The sequence below is a fragment of the Gorilla gorilla genome, chromosome 1, assembly GCF_029281585.2.
Source record: "Gorilla gorilla gorilla isolate KB3781 chromosome 1, NHGRI_mGorGor1-v2.1_pri, whole genome shotgun sequence".
Classification (NCBI taxonomy): Eukaryota; Metazoa; Chordata; class Mammalia; order Primates; family Hominidae; genus Gorilla; species Gorilla gorilla.
In genome coordinates this window covers 207686982-207706783 of record NC_073224.2, presented here as the reverse complement: position 1 = coordinate 207706783, position 19802 = coordinate 207686982, and the positions used below count along the sequence as shown (strand labels likewise).

Sequence of the window (19802 nt, the reverse complement as noted above, 5' to 3'; positions counted from 1 at the left end):
CTCCCCCTACCAGCTCACTCAGGCAGTGACGCATGTGCACTTTCCTCCTGGTGGGGTCAAGGCCGAGTTCTTGGACCTGATGAGGCCACCTGGAGTTCCTCATATCACTGGTGACCTGGCCCTCAGCTAATGATGGGCGCCCCCTCAGCCTGGCCCCAGGGGAAATGGAAATTCTTTGCCTGCCTGCTGCTCGTGACAATCTTCTTGCCTCCTGCTTATAACAGAAAGTCCTGACAGTCTGTGGCCTGCACCTGGGGGCCTGAGCGGCCCTGTTTGCTCTGTCTTCCACCTGTTGCAGGAGATAGTGCCAAGCCCTCCACCTCTGCCAGGGGCTGTAGCCTTGCCTCTACCTGAATTCGAACTGTTGCCCTACTCTCCAAACATGATTAATGGGTGTTGTCCTGGCCTCTGACTACAGCAGGGGCCGTTACTATGCCCTCTTGAAGACATGAGGTTGTCCTGTCTGCCTCCTGAAACAGGCTGTTTTCCAGCATTCTGTCTGTAAGAGGGATGGTAGCCTACCATTCACCTACCCTTGACTATAATAAAGCTACTGTTCCATGCCCTGAGATGACATGGGAATTGTTCTCTTGGCCTGACCTGACTGTAACATGCATGGTCTGCTCACCAGCTATTTAACAGGGATATTGTCCTCTCCTCTGACTCTGAACGATGCTACCTTTGCTGCCAGACGGAAACAAAAGGGTCTCTCAGCTGCAACGGTGGTGCTGCGGTGCTGTTTGCCTCTCACCATAAGCTGAGTGTGTGTCCACTTGCCCCCTGCTCACTGGGCCCAAAGGCTACCCTTGAATCTCTTGCCCAGATGCACCCTGGAGGGCAGAAGGGAGGGTCTATCAGACATCATCCCCTCAACTTTAAACCTCCCAGTGTCACCCTGGGACAGTAGGGGAAGATGGACCTGGTCTGGAGATGTAGGGGACCCCCAGGGGCTGAGAGGCAGGGGTCTATGGCGGCAGGAAGCTTGGGGTGCTAGAGGGTTGTGGTTGGGCTGCTGGGGCCCGGTTGGCTGCGGAGCCCTCCGGAGGAGGCAGGAAGTCAGGGTGGGACGTGGGCGCGGGGAGACAGGTGGTGGCTACGACGGTGAAGGGAGCTGAGACTGTCCAGGCAGCCAGGTTAGGCCAGGAGGACCATGTGAATGGAGCCAGAGGGCTCCCGGGCTGGGCAGGTAAGGAGCGCTGGTATTGGGGGCGCAGGCGCCGGGGTGAGAGGCCTGATAACAGACAGCTGCAGCTGTGCGGGCCCAGGCTCCCTAGGGATGCAGCAGCCCTTTGTGGCTGGGGAGAGAAGATCCTCGCTCAAGGTCAGGTGGGAGGCAGGCAGTGTAGCTGGGTCGCTTCTTTCCTGCGAAGCTGGTGTCGCTTGCCTCTGTCGTGCTGTCCACCAGTGGCCCCACCTAACTGGGAGCGTGTTTCCTGGACACCAGGCACATGGACAGTCAGGTGTTAAAAAGGCTTCCAGAAACCACCAAGTCCAGTCCCTCAGGCCATGAGGATGAGGCTCCTGAGGCCCAGAGAGAACAAGGCACTCACTGCCCACGGTTTCTCAGCAAGGCAGTGGCAGGGCTGAGAGTGATGGCTGAGGCTGTGGCCACCCCGCCTGGAGCAGGGTGATGGACAGGCTGGACTCAGAGGACCCAGGAATCCTTCTGGTTTCTGGGGCAGACCCCAGTGACAAGAATCTCCTGAGAAAGAGAGAGAGAGAGAGAGAGAGAGAGAGAGAGAGAGATCACCCAAGGCATCCAGATGGACATGCGAGGAGTGATTTTAGCCTCAGCGATCGAGGGAAGAATCTCCTGATGGGCGTGAACTGATATGTGTGGGGGTGTCCATCATCTGGGATGGAGCTCCAGGGTGGATGGACATATCTGATCTGAGTATGGGAAGTTGGAAGTGAAAGAGAATGATGGGAGAAAGGAAGAGGAAGTACTATTTTTATCCCAGACAGGGGTGCAGTTGGTCCTGGGTGAGGAAGCGCTGAACTTCCATCTGGAAAGTCACCATTCCTGCCCCTGCCAAGTGTCACAGCAGGATGTCCTCCCCTCGCCCCTGGCTCCCTCCCGCTTCAGCCCTGCCTGTGTAGGGCCAGTTGGTTTTGCTGATTCCTGCTTCAAACCCCAGGGAGGTGGAGAGAGACTGGGGAGGCATAGTTGCTACCTGCTCACCTCCTCACTTTTTAGCTCTGAGCCTTAATTTTTTTGGGAAGTCCCCACTCAGCCAGATTTCCAGGTTTCCCCTGCTTTGTTGGAGTTTTTCTTGACACACACTTTCCGCCTAGTCAGCAGGTCCCAGCCTTTCTCCTGTCTACAGCTCCAAGTCCTGTAGCCTCTTGTGGGGGCTAGGGAACATGGTGGCTCTCCCCGCACTTCAGGGAGGGTCATTCACCCTGGACAGGCATGAGCAGTTCCTTCCACCCAGCCCTATGCTGACAGATGAATCAGACAGGGTCCCTTGCTCTTGGGCCCCAGGAACAGAGGCTCTTCTCAAAGAGAGAAGGGCCAAGTGGACAGGGGCCAAGAACAGGCTGAGCATTGGTTCAGAGGAGGGGAGAAGGTGTCTCTTAAGATCTGGAAAGCTTCCTGCAAGAGTCAAGACAGTTCTGAGAAGGAGAAAGACCCATTTTCAAGAGTGCGTAGGACATGAAGCCAAGGTCACTATCCCTGGATTCTGTTCCTTGGGTACCACGAGGGCAGAGACCTCAGAGCAAGACCAAAGGCCAGAGAGCCCACAGGTGTGGTGTGGAGCAGAGAATGCGCGTTTCAGAGACAGGCCGACCCAGTCACAATTCCGCTGGACCATTTCCTTGAGCAAGTGGCTTCCTCTCTCTCTCTGAGCTTCAGTTTACTTATCTGTAAAGAGGCAATAATCAAGCTGGGCACGGTGGCTCACACCTGTAATCCCAGCACTTTGGGAGGCTGAGGCGGGCAGATCATTTGAGGCCAGGAGCTTGAGACCAGGCTGGCCAACATGGTGAAACCCTGTCTTCGTTAAAAATGCAAAATTAGCCGAGCGTGGTGGCAGGTGCCTGTAATCCTAGCTACTCAGGGGGCTGAGGCAGAATTGCTTGAACCCGGGAGGCACAGGTTGTAGTGAGCAGAGATCGAGTCATTGCACTCCAGCCTAGGCAAGAGAGCGAAACCCCATCTCAAACAAAAATGCCTCCCGGGTTCAAGTGATTCTCCTGCGTCAGCCTCCCAAGTGCTAGGATTAACAGGCGCGCCACCATGCCCAGCTAATTTTTGCATTTTTAGTAGAGATGGAGTTTCACTATATTGGCCAGGATGGTTTCGATCTCCTGACCTCGTGATCCGCCCACCTCGGCCTCCCAAAGTGCTGGGATTACAGGCATGAGCCACCGCACCTGGCCAGCACATAGTAGGTGTTTAAGGGAGGTGGGGCACTCCCTCCCCCTGCAAATGATGCACCAAAGGGAGGGCTGTCCACACCCAAATTATGCCCACTCAGCACCTTGGTGGGCCAGTGAACCACCCATTCCCTCACACTTGTGGTGTGGTTTTGCAAATCAACCTGTTTCCTGTATACAGTGTGAGGAGTGTGAGAACTCAGGCAGGCTGGACTCTGAGCGGGGCCATGGGATCTACTTTAGAAGAGGGTCTCTCACGCAGCCACACACAGACACACACACACACACACACACAAGCCAAAACACCATACATATCATGGGAAAATCTACGTGTACAGATGTGTTCAGAGGCAGGGCAGGGGCTACACATAAAACACAGACTACATCCTATAACTCCATGCACACACCCACGAGCTGATGGCTTCAAGGCCAAGCTCAATTCAGTGAAAGTAATTCTCAGTGGGGTGGGGTGGGGTAGGTGGTGAGGAGCAGGTGGGACCAAGGTACCATCCCAGTAATGGGGCCTCTGACAATCGACCTCAGCATTGATTTTAAAGTATCTGGAGCTAGGGGTTTGAGGCTGCAGTGAGCTGTGATCGCTCCACTGCACTCTGGCCTGGGTGACACAGCTAGATTCTGTCTCTAAAAAATAAACACGGCAGAGTGCAGTGGCTCACGCCTGTAATCCCAGCACTTTGGGAGGCCAAAGCAGGTGGATCACCTGAGGTCAGGAGTTCGAAACCAGCCTGGCCATCATGGTGAATCCCTGTCTCCACTAAAAATACAAAAAATTAGCCAGGCATGGTGGTGCATGTCTGTAAACCTCCACCTCCCAGGTTCCAGTGATTCTCCTGCCTCAGCCTCCCTAGTAACTGGGATTACAGGCGTGTGCCACCATGTCTGGCTAAGTTTTGTGGGGTTTTTTTGGTTTGTTTGTTTTTTGTTTTTTTGAGACAGAGTTTTACTCTTGTTGCCCAGGATGGAGTGCAGTGGTGCGATCTTGGCTCACTGCAACCTCCGTCTCCCTGGTTCAAGTGATTCTGCTGCCTCAGCCTCCCGAGTAGCTGGGATTACAGGCATGGACCACCACGCCCGGCTAATTTTGTGTTTTTAGTAGAGATGGGGTTTCTCCATGTTGGTCAGGCTGATCTTGAACTCCCGATCTCAGGTGATCCGCCTGCCTCAGCCTCCCAAAGTGCTGGGATTACAGGCATGAGCCACCTCGCCTGGCTGTTTTTGTTTCTAATTACAAAATTAGAACATTGCTGTTTTAAAAACACTCAAACAGGCCAGGCACAGTGGCTCGCACCTGTAATCCTAGCACTTTGCGGGGGCCGTGATGGGAGGATCACATGGGCCCAGGAGTTTGAGACCTGCCTGGGCAACATAGGCAGACCCCATCTCTATTTAATTATTTTTAAAAAATAAAATAAAATTTAAAACTCAAACAGTAAGAGGCATATAAAGAAATACAAGAAATGCAGCCTCCTCCAATCCCACTTCTGGGATATGCCCATCGTGAAAAATTTGGTGTGTGTCCTTCCAGATTTTCCCATGTATGGCTGTGAAAAACATGGAAGTTAAGTCTAGTCTCTGCAGGCTGGCAGACCGGGACTCACTTCACAACTCCACTGCTCATTTGTTTGTTATGAGGCCTCAGACAAATCATTTTACCTGGTTTGGGCCTCAGTCTTTGCATCTGTAAAATGGGGATAATAATAGCACTTCATAGGATTATTATGAGAATTACATGAAATAATGCAAATAAAGTCTTAGCACAGAGCTTATTTAAAAGAATCCCCTGTATACATATGTCAATGCAAATAGGCACATACTCTGCATTCTGTTCTGCAACTTGCTGCCATGGTGTATGCGGGATGTCTTTCCGTGTCAATACATGTCAATACAAAATACCTCATCCTTTTAACTGTTTCACTAAACGTTAGCTTGGTAAATGGTTAACGGTGGTGATTTTGAAATGTTACTTCCTGGCAAGTGTTGCTGTCATGTGCGGCCATGTTGTCGGCAGTCACAGATATTATTGATCAGTGAGCTAACTACAAGCCTTATAGCCTCCTGTGAAAATGAAGTGACCCACCAGAGGGGCACCCACCTCTGTCACAGAGGGCAGGGCCAAATGCATGGGACGCTCTCTGTCTGCTTACTTCTGCATCCTCAGCTCTAGGTCAGAATCTGGCACATAGGAGGTACCCATTAAAAAAAATTTTTTTTTTTTTGAGACAGTGTCTCAGTCTGTTGCCCAGGCTGGGGCACATGGTGTGATCATAGCTCACTGTAACTTCACACATCTGGGCTTGAGTGGTTCTCCCACCTCAGCTTCCTGAGTAGCCTAGGACTACAGATGTGTACCACCATGCCCAGCTAATTATAAAAAAATTCTTGGCCAGGCACAGTGGCTCATGCCTATAATCCCAATACTTTGGGAGGCTGAGGCAGGAAGATCTCTTGAGACTAGGCATTCAAGACTAGCCTGGGCAACATAGCAACACCCCGTCTCTATTAAAACATAATAATAACAATACAATTTATTTATTTATTTATTTAGTTATTTATTTATAGATGGAGTCTTGCTCTGTCACCCAGGCTGGAGTGCAGTGGCACTATCTCAGCTCACTGCAACCTCTGTCTCTGGGTTCAAGCAATTCTCCTGCCTCAGCTTCCCAAGTAGCTGTGACTACAGGCACATGCCACCAAGCCCGGCTAACTTTTGTATTTTTAGTAGAAATGGGGCTTCTACTAAACTCCCAACACTTTGGGAGGCTGAGGTGGGTGGATCATCTGAGGTCAGGAGTTCGAAACCAGCCTGGCCAACATGGTGAAACCCTGTCTCTACTAAAAATACAAAAAATTAGCCAGGCGTGGTGGCAGGCGCCTGTAATCCCAGTTACTTGGGAGACTGAGACAGGAGAATTGCTTGAACTCGGGAAGTGGAGGTTGCAGTGAACCAAGATCGTGCCATTGCACTCCAGCCTGGGCAACAAGAGCAAAACTCTGTCTTAAAAAAAAAAAAAAAAAAAAAGTATGTGGAGATAAGATCTCACTATTTTGCCCAAGCTGCACTCACACTATGTATGGTCTCAAGCAATCGTCCTACCTCACCCATTACATTTTTGTCAATAGGCCAGCTCCTTTAATCCACAAGCAGCAGCCTAAGCCCAAAGTTCTCTCTTGCAGTGTGGCATTTCCTAAAATATGACCTGTACACCACTCAGGTGTGTAAGTGATTTTAGGGGATAATGGATGAACATTTACGAATGTTAATTTATGTGTTTATTTTAGTGTGCGCTGTTGTTTCACTTCTATTTATGTCTCATGATTCTGGTTTTCCATTTATGGTAGTAAAGTTTCCATTTTAGGTACTTATATCAAACGTGAAAAGGTAGCCCGTGGAAGTGCCAAAAATCATGAAGGAAAATGAAAATGATCAATCATTTTAGCCTGAAAGATGTTTAAGGCCAGTGTCTATGTAGCAAGCACTATGTTAAGCATTTTATTATATGAGATCATCTATATATCACGTATAATGCTCACCACAGCCAGCCTTAGATACAAGTCTTATTTTTGTCATCATTTTGCTGATGAAGGAACTGAGGGAAGTGCAGAGGTTTAGTAAGTTGCCCAACAACCTTCTGCCAGTAAGTCTTGTTTTTTGTTTTTTTTTTTTGTTTTTTTTTTTTGAGACAAGGTCTTGCTCTGTCGCCTAGGCTGGAGCGTAGTGGCTCAATCTTGGCTAACCGTAGCCTTGACCTCCCCAAGCTCAGGTGATCCTCCCACCTCAGCCTCCCAAGTAGCTGGGACCACAAGCATGGGACACCAAGTCCGGCTAATTTTTGTATTTTTTTGTACCGACGGGGTTTTGCCATGTTGCCCAGGCTGGTCTCAAACTCCTGGGCTCAAGTATCTGTCTGCCCACCTTAGCCTCCCAAAGTGCTGGGATTATAGGTGTGAACCACCACGCGTGGTGCCCTTCTGCCAGCAAGTGATTGGGAGAACCTGGATTGAACTTGGGTTGCCATGGCATGGACATGGTGAACTGAGCTTCCAGAACTGCCAGACTCCCAGAAACGTTTATAAAGCAGTGTGGATTGCCAAGCTGTAAGTAAGGCTCCATCCTAATAAAACTGTCCATGATACAAAAAGCACACCAAGGTACCCAAGGGAGCGGACTCAGTAAAAGGGATTATCAAGTACATTCACGTTACTGGTTTGGGGACTTCTACTAAAATACCAATTAGAATAATTGCTCTATATCCCTTATTTATAGCGATACTTGACTAGCAGAATCAGTTCTATGTTCAAGACACTCCCAATTTGTGAAAATAAATCCATTTTGTTTGCATCCAGAATAATGCTTTTTTTTTTTGTTCTCTCTGTGTCAAGAGGCTACAGAGTTCATTCAAAAAAGGTATTAAGCCAGGTGTGGTGGCTTGCACCTATAATCACAGCATTTTGGGAGGCCAAAGCAAGGGGACTGCTTGAGCCCAGGAGTTCAAGACCAGCCTGGGGAACAGAGGCAGACCCTGTCTCTACAAAAAATAAAAAAATTAACTGGGCTTGGTGGTGTGTACCTGTGGTCCCAGCTACTCAGGATGCTGAGGTGGGAGGATCACTTGAGCCCAGGTGGTTGCGGCTGCAGTGAGCCATGATCATGCCACCGCACTCCAGCCTGGGCAACAGAGTGAGATCCCATCTCTAAAGGAAAAAAAAAAAAAAGAGAGAGAGAGGAATTAAAGCCAGGTGCAGTGGCTCCCGCCTGTAATCCCAGCTATTCAGGAGGCTGAGGTGGGAGGATTACTTGAGGCCAGAAGTTTCAGGTTGCAGTGAGCTACAATCATGTGCTGTACTACTCCAGCCTGGGTGACAGAGTGAGATGTGAGACTCCATCTCTTTAAAAAAAAAAAAAAAAAAGCCAGGTTGGGCGCAGTGGCTCACACCTGTAATCCCAGCACTTTGGGAGGCGGAGGCAGGTGGATCACAACATCAGAAGTTTGAGACCAGCCTGACCAACATAGTGAAACTAAAATTAGTTTCTACTAAAAAACACGTCTCTACTAAAAAACACGTCTCTACTAAAAAACACGTCTCTACTAAAAAACACGTCTCTACTAAAAATACAAAAAATTAGCTGGGCATGGTGGTGGGTGTCTGTAATCCCAGCTACTCGGGAGGCTGAGGCAGGAGAATCGCTTGAACCCGGGAGGTGGAGGTTGCAGTGAGCTGAGATCACGTCACTGCACTCCAGCCTGGGCAACAGTGCGAGACTCATCTCAAAAAAAAAAAAACAAAAAAAAAAACGAAACAAAACCCAGCCTGTGTGACATGGTGAGACCCTGTCCCTACTAAAAATACAAAAATTATCCAGGCGTGGTGTTGCCCACCCATAGTGCCAGCTACTCAGGAGGCTGAGGTAGGAGGATCACCTGAGCTATGGGAGGTCGAGGCTGCAGTGAGCCATGATTGTGTCACTGCACTCCAGTCTGGGCCACAGAGTGAGATACCATCTCAAAAAAAAAAAAGGTATTATGTATTTAAACAAATATGAAAAAGGAGGTAGCCCAGGACACATCCCTGATTTACCCACTAGAAATTAATTACTGACGGGGCACGGTAGCCCATGCCTGTAATCCCAGCACTTTAAGGGGCTGAGGCAGTGGATTGCTCAAGCTCAGGAGTTTGAGACTAGCCTGAGCAACATGGCAAAACCCTGTCTCTACAAAAATTAAAAAAATACAAAAATTACCCGGGCCCTCTCATTCACAGCTTCTCAGGTAAAAAAAAAAAAAGAAAAGAAAAGAAAAAGAAAAAAAAATAGTTGGAGGCTGGGTGCGGTGGCTCATGCCACACCTGTAATCCCACACTTTGGGAGGCCAATGCAGGCAGATCACTTGAGGCCAAGAGTTCTAGACTACCCTGACCAACATGGTGAAACCCCATCTCTACTAAAAATACAAACATTAGCCAGGTGTGGTGGCACACGCCTGTAGTCCCAGCTCCTCGGGAGGCTGAGGTAGGAGAATTGCTTGAACCTGGGAGGCAGAGGTTGCAGTGAGCTGAGATCGCACCACTGCACTCCAGCCTGGGCGATAGAGTGAGACTTCATCTAAAAAAATAAAAAATGATAATAATAATAATGATAATAATAATAGCCAGGTGTGGTGGCACACGCCTGTTGTCCCAGTTACTCAGGAGGCTGAGGTGGGAGGATTGCTTGAGCCCGGGAGGTCGAGGCTTCAGTGAGCTGTGATTTTGCCACTGCACTCCAGTGGCACAAGAGAGCAAGAGAGCAAGAGGGCAAGACCCTGTCTCAAAATAAAATAAAATAAAATAAAGAAAGAAATTATTTACCATGCGTGCTAGCCCTGATTCTTGATATTGCTTGATATTGTCATGGGGGTTCTATGCGGGCATGAATAGCTAAGGCTCTTTATTGAACATGGGCAGCTTTGTCATTAATCAAGTCTGGGTCAGGGGCAAAGGCGAAGAAAATGTTTTAAATGATTCATTTTTTTAAATTTTATTTTTATTTATTTTTTATTTTATTTTATTTTTGAGACAGAGTCTCGCTCTGTCGCCAGGCTGGAGTGCAGCCCCGGGTTTAAGCAATTCTCCTGCCTCAGCCTCCCGAGTAGCTGGGACTACAGGTGTGCACCACTACGTTCAGCTAATTTTTTGTATTTTTAGTAGAGATGAGGTTTCGCCATGTTGGCCAGAATGGTCTCGATCTCTTGACCTCATGATCCACCCGCCTCAGCCTCCCAAAGTGTTGGGGTTACAGGTGTGAACCACTGTGCCTGGCCTTTTATTTTTATTTTTACAGAGACAAAGTCTCACTATGTTGCCCAGGCTGGTCTTGAACTTCTGAGCTCAAGTGATTTTCCCATCTCGGCTCTAGGATTACAGGCGTGAGCCTCCAGCCCCGGCTATTCTAAATAATTTCTGACAGATTTTGCCATGAGGTGGTCCAGAGTACAACAATGGTCTGCAGTAGAATAGTCTGCTTGTTCTTTTTTCTTTTTTACTTTTTGTGCTCTACATGTTCAGAGAAACTGAACTAAAGAAATGATACCTAAAGGAAGTATAGTCTTGTCTGCTGTTTTTTGTGTTGCTTTGTTTGTTTTGTTTTGTTTGAGAGAGGTTCTTGCTCTTTCCCCCAGGCTAGAGTACAGTGGTATGATATTGGCTCACTGCAACCTCAACCTCCTGGGCTCAGCGATCCTCCTACCTTAACCTCCTGAGTAGCTAGGACTACAGGCGTGCACCACCACACCTGGTTAATTTTTGTATTTTTTGTAGAGATGAGTTCTCACCATGTTGCCCAGGCTGGTCTTGAACTCCTGGCCTCGAGTGATCCTTCCACTTTGGCCTTCCAAAATGTTGAGATTACTGGTGTGAGCCATTGCATCCGACCACCTGCCTGTTCTTGATGTAAAGCATTGGCCCAAGAAACTCAGCCACGAAGCTGGCACACATTTTGGACAAAATGTTCAATAAATCAATAGGTCTATAGTTGGAGGAGAAAAAATGTTAACTTAAAAAAAATTTTTAATTTAATTTAATTAATTTTTTCTTTTTTTGAGACAGGGTCCCCTGTCGCCCAGACTGGTGTGCAGTGGTATAATCACGGCTCACTGCAGCCTTGACTTCCTGGGCTCAGCGATCCTCCCACTTCAGCCTCCTGGGTAGCTAGGACTACAGGCAAATGCCATCACGCCATCATGCTTGGCTAATTTTTTTTTTTTTTTTGAGACAGAGTCTCACTCCATGGACCAGGCTGGAGTGCAGTGGTGTGATGTCCACTCACTGCAACCTCTGCTTCCCCAGTTCAAGAGATTCTCCTGCTGGCCGGGCATGGTGATGGCTCAAGCCTGTAATCCCAGCACTTTGGGAGGCCGAGGTGGGCGGATCACGAAGTCAGGAGTTCAAGACCAGCCTGGCCAACATAGTGAAACCCCGTCTCTACTAAAAATACAAAAATTAGCTGGGCCTGGTGGAACGTGACTGTAATCCCAGCTACTTGGGAGGCTGAGGCAGGATAATCACTTGAACCTGGGAGTTGGAGGTTGCAGTGAGCCGAGATCGTGCCACTGCACCCTAGCCTGGGCGACACAGTGAGACTCTGTCCTCTGTCTCAAAAAAAAAAAAAAAAAAGGGGCCGGGTGTGGTGGCTTACACCTGTAATCTCAGCACTTTGGAGGCTGAGGTGGGCAGATCATGAGGTCAGGAGTTTGAGACCAGCCTGACCAACATGGTGAAACCCCGTCTCTACTAAAAATACAAAAATTAGCCGGGCGTACTAGGCGCATGCCTCCAATCCCAGCTACTCCAGAGGCTGAGGCAGGAGAATCGCTTGAACCTGGGAGGCGGAGGTTGCAGTGAACCGAGATCATGCCATTGCTCTCCAGCCTGGGCAACAGAACTAGACTCTGTCAGAAAAAAAAAAAAAGAGAGAGAGATTCTCCTGCCTCAGCCTCCCAAGTAGCTCAAGTAGCTGGGACTACAGTCACGTGCCACCACACCCAGATAATCTTTGTATTTTTAGTAGAAATGGGGTTTCACCATGTTGGCCAGGCTGGTCTCAAAATCCAGACCTCAAGTGATTCACCTGCCTCGGCCTCCCAAAGTGCTGGGGTTATAGGTGTAAGCCACGGCCCCCGGTAGCCGGACGCGGGCCACTAATTATATAGCTGAGCATGGCCGGGTGCCATGGCTCACACCTGTAATCCCAGCACTTTGGGAAGCCGAGGCAGGTGAATCACTTGAGGACTGGATTTTGAGACCAGCCTGGCCAACATGGTGAAACCCCATCTCTGCTAAAAATACAAAAATCAGCTGGGTGTGGTGGTGCGTGCCTATAATCCCAGCTACTTGGGCGGCTGTGGCAGGAGAATCTCTTTCTTTCTTTTTTTTTTCTTTTCTTTTTTTTTTTTTTTTGATGGAGTCTAGTTCTGTCACCCAGGCTTGAGTGCAATGGCGTGATCTCGGTTCACTGCAACCTCTGTCTCCTGGGTTCAAGCGATTCTCCTGCCTCAGCCTCCTGAGCAGCTGGGATTACAAGCATGCGCCTAGTATACCTGGCTAATTTTTGTATTTTTAGTAGAGACGGGGTTTCGCCATGTTGGTCAGGCTGGTCTCGAACTCCTGGGCTCAAGGAGTCCTACTGCCTCAGCCTCCCAAAGTGCTGGGATTACAGGCGTGAGTCACCATGACCAGACTCCTTCTGGTCTTAGTTTGATAAAGATTGCTGAGTAGCCAACATGATCTAACCAGGTTAATAAATGAGGTCAGTAAAAAGAAAATCAAAATTAAAGCTTAATATAAATTTCTCATTGTCTGAAAGAAAGAAGTGGAAGAAGGGAGAAAAAAAAAAACATGAAAGGAATCCCCAGGGCTCCCAGAACCAGCAATGAGGGCAGATTCTGGGGTGAATGAAACAGGACATTCTTTTCTCCCAATTTAGGAATCCAAGGTCACAAGTAAGAATTTCATAGATTCGAGGCTGCCTCTGACTAGGGCATGTAATGTTCTCAGTCAACCTTAAGGCTGCCCGTGGTCCACAGAACAATTTGTGATGATTATAAAAAGGCCACAGGCCAGGTCTGGTGACTCATGCCTGTCATCCCAGCACTTTGGGAAGCGGAGGTGGGCAGGCCACTTGAGGTTGGGAGTTCGAGACCAACCTGGCCAACATGGTGAAACCCTGTCTCTACTAAAAATAATAAAAATTAGCAGGCATGGTGGTGCATGACTGTAATCTCAGCTACTTGGGAGGCTGAAACAGGAGAATTGCTTGAACCCAGGATGTGGAGGTTGCAGTCAGCTGCAATTGTGCCACTGCACTCCAGCCTGGGGGACAGAGCAAGACTCCGTCTCAAAATAAATAAATAAATAAATAAATAAATAAATAAATAAATAAATAAAATAAAAATTAGACTGGGCATGGTGGCCCATGCCTGCCATCCCAACACTTTCGGAGTCTGAGGTGGGAGGACTGCTTGAGCCCATGAGTTTGAGACCAGCCTGGGCAACATGGTGAAACCTTGTCACTGCAAAAAAGTAAAAATAAAAGGCTGGGCATGGTGGCTTATGCCTGTAATCCCAGCACTTTGGGAGGCCAGGGTGGCAGGTTACTTGAGCCCAGGAGTTCAAGACCAGACTGGCCAACATGGTGAAACCCCATCATTACAAAAAACACAAAAATTAATCAGGCTTGGTGGCATGGGCCTGCAGTCCCCACTACTCAGGGGGCTGAGGTAAGAGGATCCCTTGAGCACAGGAGGCAGGAGTTTGCAGTGAGCTGAGACAGTGCCACTGCACTGCACTCCAGCCTGTGCGACAGAGCAAGACCCTGTTTAAAAAAAAAAAAAGAAGAAGACCGGAAGGATGGGGTATACCCACATTTTGTATAAACAGATGTATGCCTATATGACTTCACAATTACATAGGGACAGGCGCTGCTATTCATAGTCTCATTCTGTTATATATCCCTCTGCACACACAGACTCCTGCAAACCCACAGATATGCACCCATAAGCACAGTGCTCACTGCATATGTTTTCATATGCACAGACTTGTATTCAACAGGCAGGTAAATATATACCCAGAAACGTGCATTCCAGGTAGAGGGGGGATTGTCTTGAAGAGAAAAGCCTTTGTTAACAGCACAGTGGTCAAATTTTTGATGGGAAATGGACCCTACCCTGTCAGACCTGCCTTCCTGCCTCACATTCTCCTAGACCTCTCAGCCCTCCCCCTCCACCCTTAGACTTTCCAGGGAGTGAAAAGTAGAGGAGAGGATCTTGATAAAGGATGTAGGAGCCAAGCCAGGCATACGCCAGCAATCCCAGCTATTTGGGAGGCTGAGGTGGGAGAAGCGCTTGAGCCCAGGAGTTAGAGACCAGCCTGGGCAACGTAGTGAGACCTCGTCTAAAAAAAAAAGGATGTAAGGTTTTGATATGAGTTTTGCATCTGCCAGGAACCCTCAGTGTATTATTGGGACAATCACTGAACCTCTCCTTTTCCCCAGTTTTAAAATGAGGCTGATGAACTGTATTTGTGTTTCCTAAACTCTTGTGAAGACAAAGTGTCTTTTACCATTCCCTGTTCTACACTCCCTCTTCCCCACATGGATCTCATGATTTTAAAGTTTTTACCTACTAAGCTACCTCATTTAGCTGCAAATTTTCTTATTTTCAAGTTAAAAAAATTTTTCCTTTAATAGAGAAAGGGTCTCACCACGTTGCCCAGGCTGGTCTCAAACTCCTGGGCTCAATCGATCCTCTCTCCTCAGCCTCCCAAAGTGCTGGGATTACAGGTGTGAGTCACTGCACCTGGCCTCAAGTTTACATTTTAATCAAAGATTTGGCCGGGCACAGTGGCTCTCGCTTGTAATCTCAGCAGTTTGGGAGGCCGAGGCAGGTGGATCACCTGAGGTCAGGAGTTCAAGACCAGCTTGGGCAACATGGTGAAACCCCATCTCTACTAAAAATAGAGAGATTAGCTGGGCGTGGCGGCACGTGCCTGTAATCCCAGCTGCTCGGGAGGCTGAGGCACGGAGGTTGCAGTGAGCCAAGATTGCGCCACTGCACTCCAGCCTGGGTGACAGAGTGAGACTTTGCCTCAAAAAAAAAAAAAAAAAAATTTAATCAGCGATTTAATTAAGTATGCAATGAAGAAATAAATAATACAATTTGTCAAAACAAGAAACAAAGTATAGTGGAATTTCCTTTCAGATTTTTGAAATATTAAAATAACCTAAAGGCCTCCCCGGCACTAGCCTGGGACTTCCTGGGAGCATGTAAACTTCAGGCTGGGAACCTCTGACTACAAACATTTCTGGCATTGCCAGATCCTATGGACTTACGATTGCTGCCAGGCCCTATCCTCCAAAGCTCACATGCTTATAGAGGGCAGGATCTGCCACCTGTAGCTGGGGGGCCATAGAGGAAACAGTAGAGGCCAGATACCCTGCAAAGCTAGAGTTCCTCTGATCTTAATTTAACATAGGCTGACTTTTTCTCACTTTTTGCCCAGTCTTAAGTCGGGGATTTTCTGGCCCAGATTCAGTCCAGAATCTAGGACCTGCCTTGCATGCTTTCCTGGATCCTAGCCCAAGGCCTTGTGGTTCCTTTTCCCTCCCGACCTGACCCCAGCCTGGACCAGGTACCAGCTTCCAGCCCCATGATCTCCAACCTAGATTCCCTCTGCTTCTTCTACTGGCCTTTTCTCACTGTTGCACCATAGTTTATCTCTTCTCCTTCTCCTCCTCCTTCTTCTTTTTTTCCTTTATATAGAGACTGTGTCTTGCTACATTGCCCAGGCTGGTCTGAAACTCTTGGCAATTCTCCTGCCTTGGTTTCCCAAAGGGATTACAGACATGAGCTACAGCACCCGGCCTTGTTTTGAGACAGGGTGTTGCTCTCTTGCTCTGTTATCCAGGCTGGAGTGCAGTGGCGTGTTCACGGCTCACTGCCGCCTCAACCTCCCAGGCTCAAGTCATCCTCCCCACTCAGCCTCCTGAGTAGCTAGGACTACAGGGGTGCACCACCATGCCCTGCTAATTTTCAGATTTTTTTTGTAGAGATAAGGTCTCACTGTGTTACCCAGGCACTGGTCTCTAATTCCTGGGCTCAAGAGATCCTCCTGGCCGGGCACGGTGGCTCACGCCTGTGATCCCCCTCCTCCCCCTCCCCTCCCCCTCCCCTCCCCTCCGCCTCCCCTCCCCCTCCCCTCCCCCTCCTCCCCCTCCCCTCCCCTCCCCCTCCCCTCCCCCTCCCCTCCCCCTCCTCCCCCTCCCCTCCTCGTCCTCCCCCTCCCCTCCCCCTCCTCCCCCTCCCCTCCCCCTCCTCCCCTCCCCTCCTCCCCTCCCCTCCCCCTCCTCCCCTCCCCTCCTCCCCTCCCCTCCCCCTCCTCCCCCTCCCCTCCCCCTCCTCCCCCTCCCCTCCCCCTCCTCCCCCTCCCCCTCCCCTCCCCTCCTCCCCCTCCCCTCCCCTCCCCCTCCTCCCCCTCCCCTCCCCTCCCCCTCCTCCCCCTCCTCCCCCTCCCCTCCCCCTCCTCCCCTCCCCCTCCCCTCCCCCTCCTCCCCTCCCCTCCCCCTCCTCCCCTCCCCCTCCCCTCCCCCTCCTCCCCTCCCCTCCCCTCCCCCTCCTCCCCTCCCCTCCCCCTCCTCCCCTCCCCCTCCTCCCCCTCCCCCTCCTCCCCTCCCCCTCCTCCCCTCCCCCTCCTCCCCCTCCCCTCCCCCTCCTCCCCTCCCCTCCCCCTCCTCCCGTCCCCCTCCCCTCCCCCTCCTCCCCTCCCCTCCCCCTCCTCCCGTCCCCCTCCCCTCCCCCTCCTCCCCTCCCCTCCCCCTCCTCCCCTCCCCCTCCTCCCCTCCCCCTCCTCCCCCTCCCCTCCCCCTCCCCTCCCCCTCCTCCCCCTCCCCTCCCCCTCCCCTTCTTTCTCCTTCTTCTTCTTCTTTCCCATCTCTCCCTTCCTCCTATACATTCCCTCTTCTTAACCTCAAACTTCTACAATCTTTCTCTTGCCTTTTTCTAAAGGCTCCAAGAATGTCAAGCCTGGCAGGGACCTTACTGGTCTAAGTCCACATTCCATCTGATGTTGATATTCTCTTTATAACACAACCAATTTGTGGCTTCCCAAGTCTCATACAACTATCACAAACAACAGGATGCTCACTACCTCACAAAACAGCTCAGCTTATCTGAGACCAGTTCCAGGTTGCTGTTAGTCCTTTTCTGGGGGCTTTTGTTGCTAATTACTCTCAGGCTATAATAGTCAAAAAGTCATTTGCAGTCACAGATGGGTGCGCTCTGGTCTAGCAGGATTTCCCAAATGTCCACCTCCCCTCAGGACTCCTAACAGTAGGGGAAAGAGTGAATACGTACCCTTTTCCTGGAAAGTTTCTTGATTTGATTTAAAATTCCATGCACATTTTGCATTTTCCTCCATAATAGGTCATGTTTGTTTAACTTACATGAATAAGGTCAGGAAACACTCATGCTCTGGAAAAATGCACACCGTGACATGACTTCCGGTACCCATGGGAGGCTGAGTATCTCAGTTTAAGAAACAGGAGTCGAGCTGGGTGCGGTGGCTCACGTCTGTAGTCCCAGCACTTTGGGAGGTCGAGGCAGGCGGATCACTTGAAGTCAGGAGTTCAAGACCAGCCAGACCAACATGGTGAAACCCTGTCTCTACTAAAAATACAAAATTGGGCCAGGTGTGGTGGCTCATGCCTGTAATCCCAGCACTTTGAGAGGCCGAGGCGGGCAGATCACCTGAGGTCGAGAGATTGAGACCAGCCTGACCAACATGGAGAAATCCTGTCTCTTAAAAAATACAAAATTAGCCGGGTGTGGTGGCACATGCCTGTAATCCCAGTTACTTGGGAGGCTGAGGCAGGAGAATCACTTGAACCCGGGAGGTGGATGTTGCAGTGAGCCGAGATCACACCATTGCACTCCAGCCTGGGCAACAAGAGCGAAACTCTGTCTCAAAAAATAATAATAATAAGGCCGGGCACAGTGGCTCACGCCTGTAATCCCAGCACTTTGGGAGGCCGAGGCAGGAGGATCACAAGGTGAGGAGATTGAGACCATCCTGGCTAACACGATGAAACCCCATCTCTACCAAAAATACAAAAAATCAGCCAGGTGTGGCGGCACGCGCCTGTAGTCCCAGCTACTAGGGAGGCTGAGGCAGGAGAATCGCTTGAACCCAGGAGGCGGAGGTTGCAGTGAGCTGAGATCGCGCCACTGCACTCCAGCCTGGGAGACAGAGTGAGACTCTGTCTCAAAAAAAATAAAAAAGAAAAAAGTAATGAGAGAAATGCAAATGCAGAAAGAGAAATGCAAATGCCTGGCAGTATGGTGGGCTTCTTTTCAAAACTTAAAAAAATTTATTATTATTATTCATTTATTTATTTACTTTAGACAAGGGGTCTTGTTCTGTCACCCAGGCTGGAGTGCAGTGGCGCAATCATAGCTCACTGTGGCCTTGAACTCCTGGGCTCAAGTGATCCTCCTGCCTCAGCCTCCCAAGCAGCTGGGATTATAGGCATGCACCACCATGCCCAGCTAGTTTTTATAATAATAATAATAATAAGAGGCTTGCTTGAGGTGATGGATAGCTCATTTATCCCTTTTGTGATTATTACACATTGTATGCCTCTATCAAAATATATCATGTACCCCATAAACATATATACTTACCAGATACCCATTAAAGTAAATACATAAATAAATAAATAAATATACAAAATTAGCCAGGCGTGGTGGCACATGCCTGTAATCCCAGCTGCTTGGGAGACTGAGGTAGGAGAATCGCTTGAACCTGGGAGGCGGAGGTTGCGGTGGGCCGAGATCATGCCATTGCACTCCAGCTTGGGCAACAAGAGCGAAACTCCGTCTCAAAAAAAAAAAAAAAAAGAAAGACAGAAAGAAAAGAAAAGAAACAGGAGTCTAGGGCTGGGCACAGTGGCTCATTGCCTGTAATCCCAGCACTTTGGGAGGCTGAGGTCAGGAGTTCGAGACCAGCCTGGCCAACGTGGCAAAACTCTGTCTCTACTAAAAATACAAAACACAAAATACAAAAATTAGCCAGGTGTGGTGGTGCACACCTGTAGTCCCACCTGCTTAGGGAGGCCAAGGGAAGAGAGACAGAGCTTGCAGTGAGCCCAGTTCACACCACTGCATTCCAGCCTGGGCAACAGAGCAAGTCTAAAAAAAAAAAAAAAAGGAAAGAGAGAAAAGAAACAGGAGTCTAGGCTGGGCATGGTGGTTCACGCCTGTAATCCTAGCACTTTGGGAGGTGGAGGTGGGCGGATCACTTGAGGTCAGGAGTTCAAGACCAGCCTGGCCAACATGGTGAAACCCCCATCTCTACTAAAATTACAAAAATTAGCCAGGCGTGGTGACACATGCCTGTAGTCCTAGCTAGTCAGGGGGCTGAGGCAGGAGAATCACTTGAACCTGGGAGGTGGAGGTTTCAGTGAGCCAAGTTCACACCACTGAACTCCAGCCTAGGTGACAGAGTGAGATTCTGTCTGTTTTTTTTCTTTTGAGATGGTATCTTGCTCTGTCACCTAGGCTAGAGTGCAATGGCGTGATCTCAGCTCACTGCAACCTCCACCTCCATGGTTCAAGCAATTCTCCTGCCTCAGCCTCCCAAGAAGCTGGGATTACAGGCGTGCACCACCACGCCCAGCTAATTTTTGTATTTTTAGTAGAGACAGCGTTTCACCATGTTGGCCAGGTTTGTCTCGAACTCCTGACCTTGTGATTCGCCCTCCTTAGCCTCCCAAAGTGCTGGGATTACAGGCATGAGCCACTGCGCCCAGCCGAGACTCTATTAAAAAAAGAAAAAAGAAAGAAACAGGAGTCTAAAGCAAACGAGATTAATTACCC

The 19802-nt window shown here is 49.4% G+C and overlaps 1 protein-coding gene across 2 annotated transcripts in view; it reads left to right on the top strand.

Moving 5' to 3' along the window:
* The first annotated feature begins 1079 nt into the window (after positions 1-1079).
* LCK (LCK proto-oncogene, Src family tyrosine kinase) overlaps positions 1080-19802 on the top strand; it is a 35004-nt gene continuing 16281 nt past the window's right edge. For both annotated transcript variants that reach the window (XM_019014562.4, XM_004025368.5), the window contains exon 1: positions 1080-1186. The gene's annotated coding sequence lies outside the window, so the exon portion shown is untranslated. The remainder of the gene's footprint in view (positions 1187-19802) is intronic.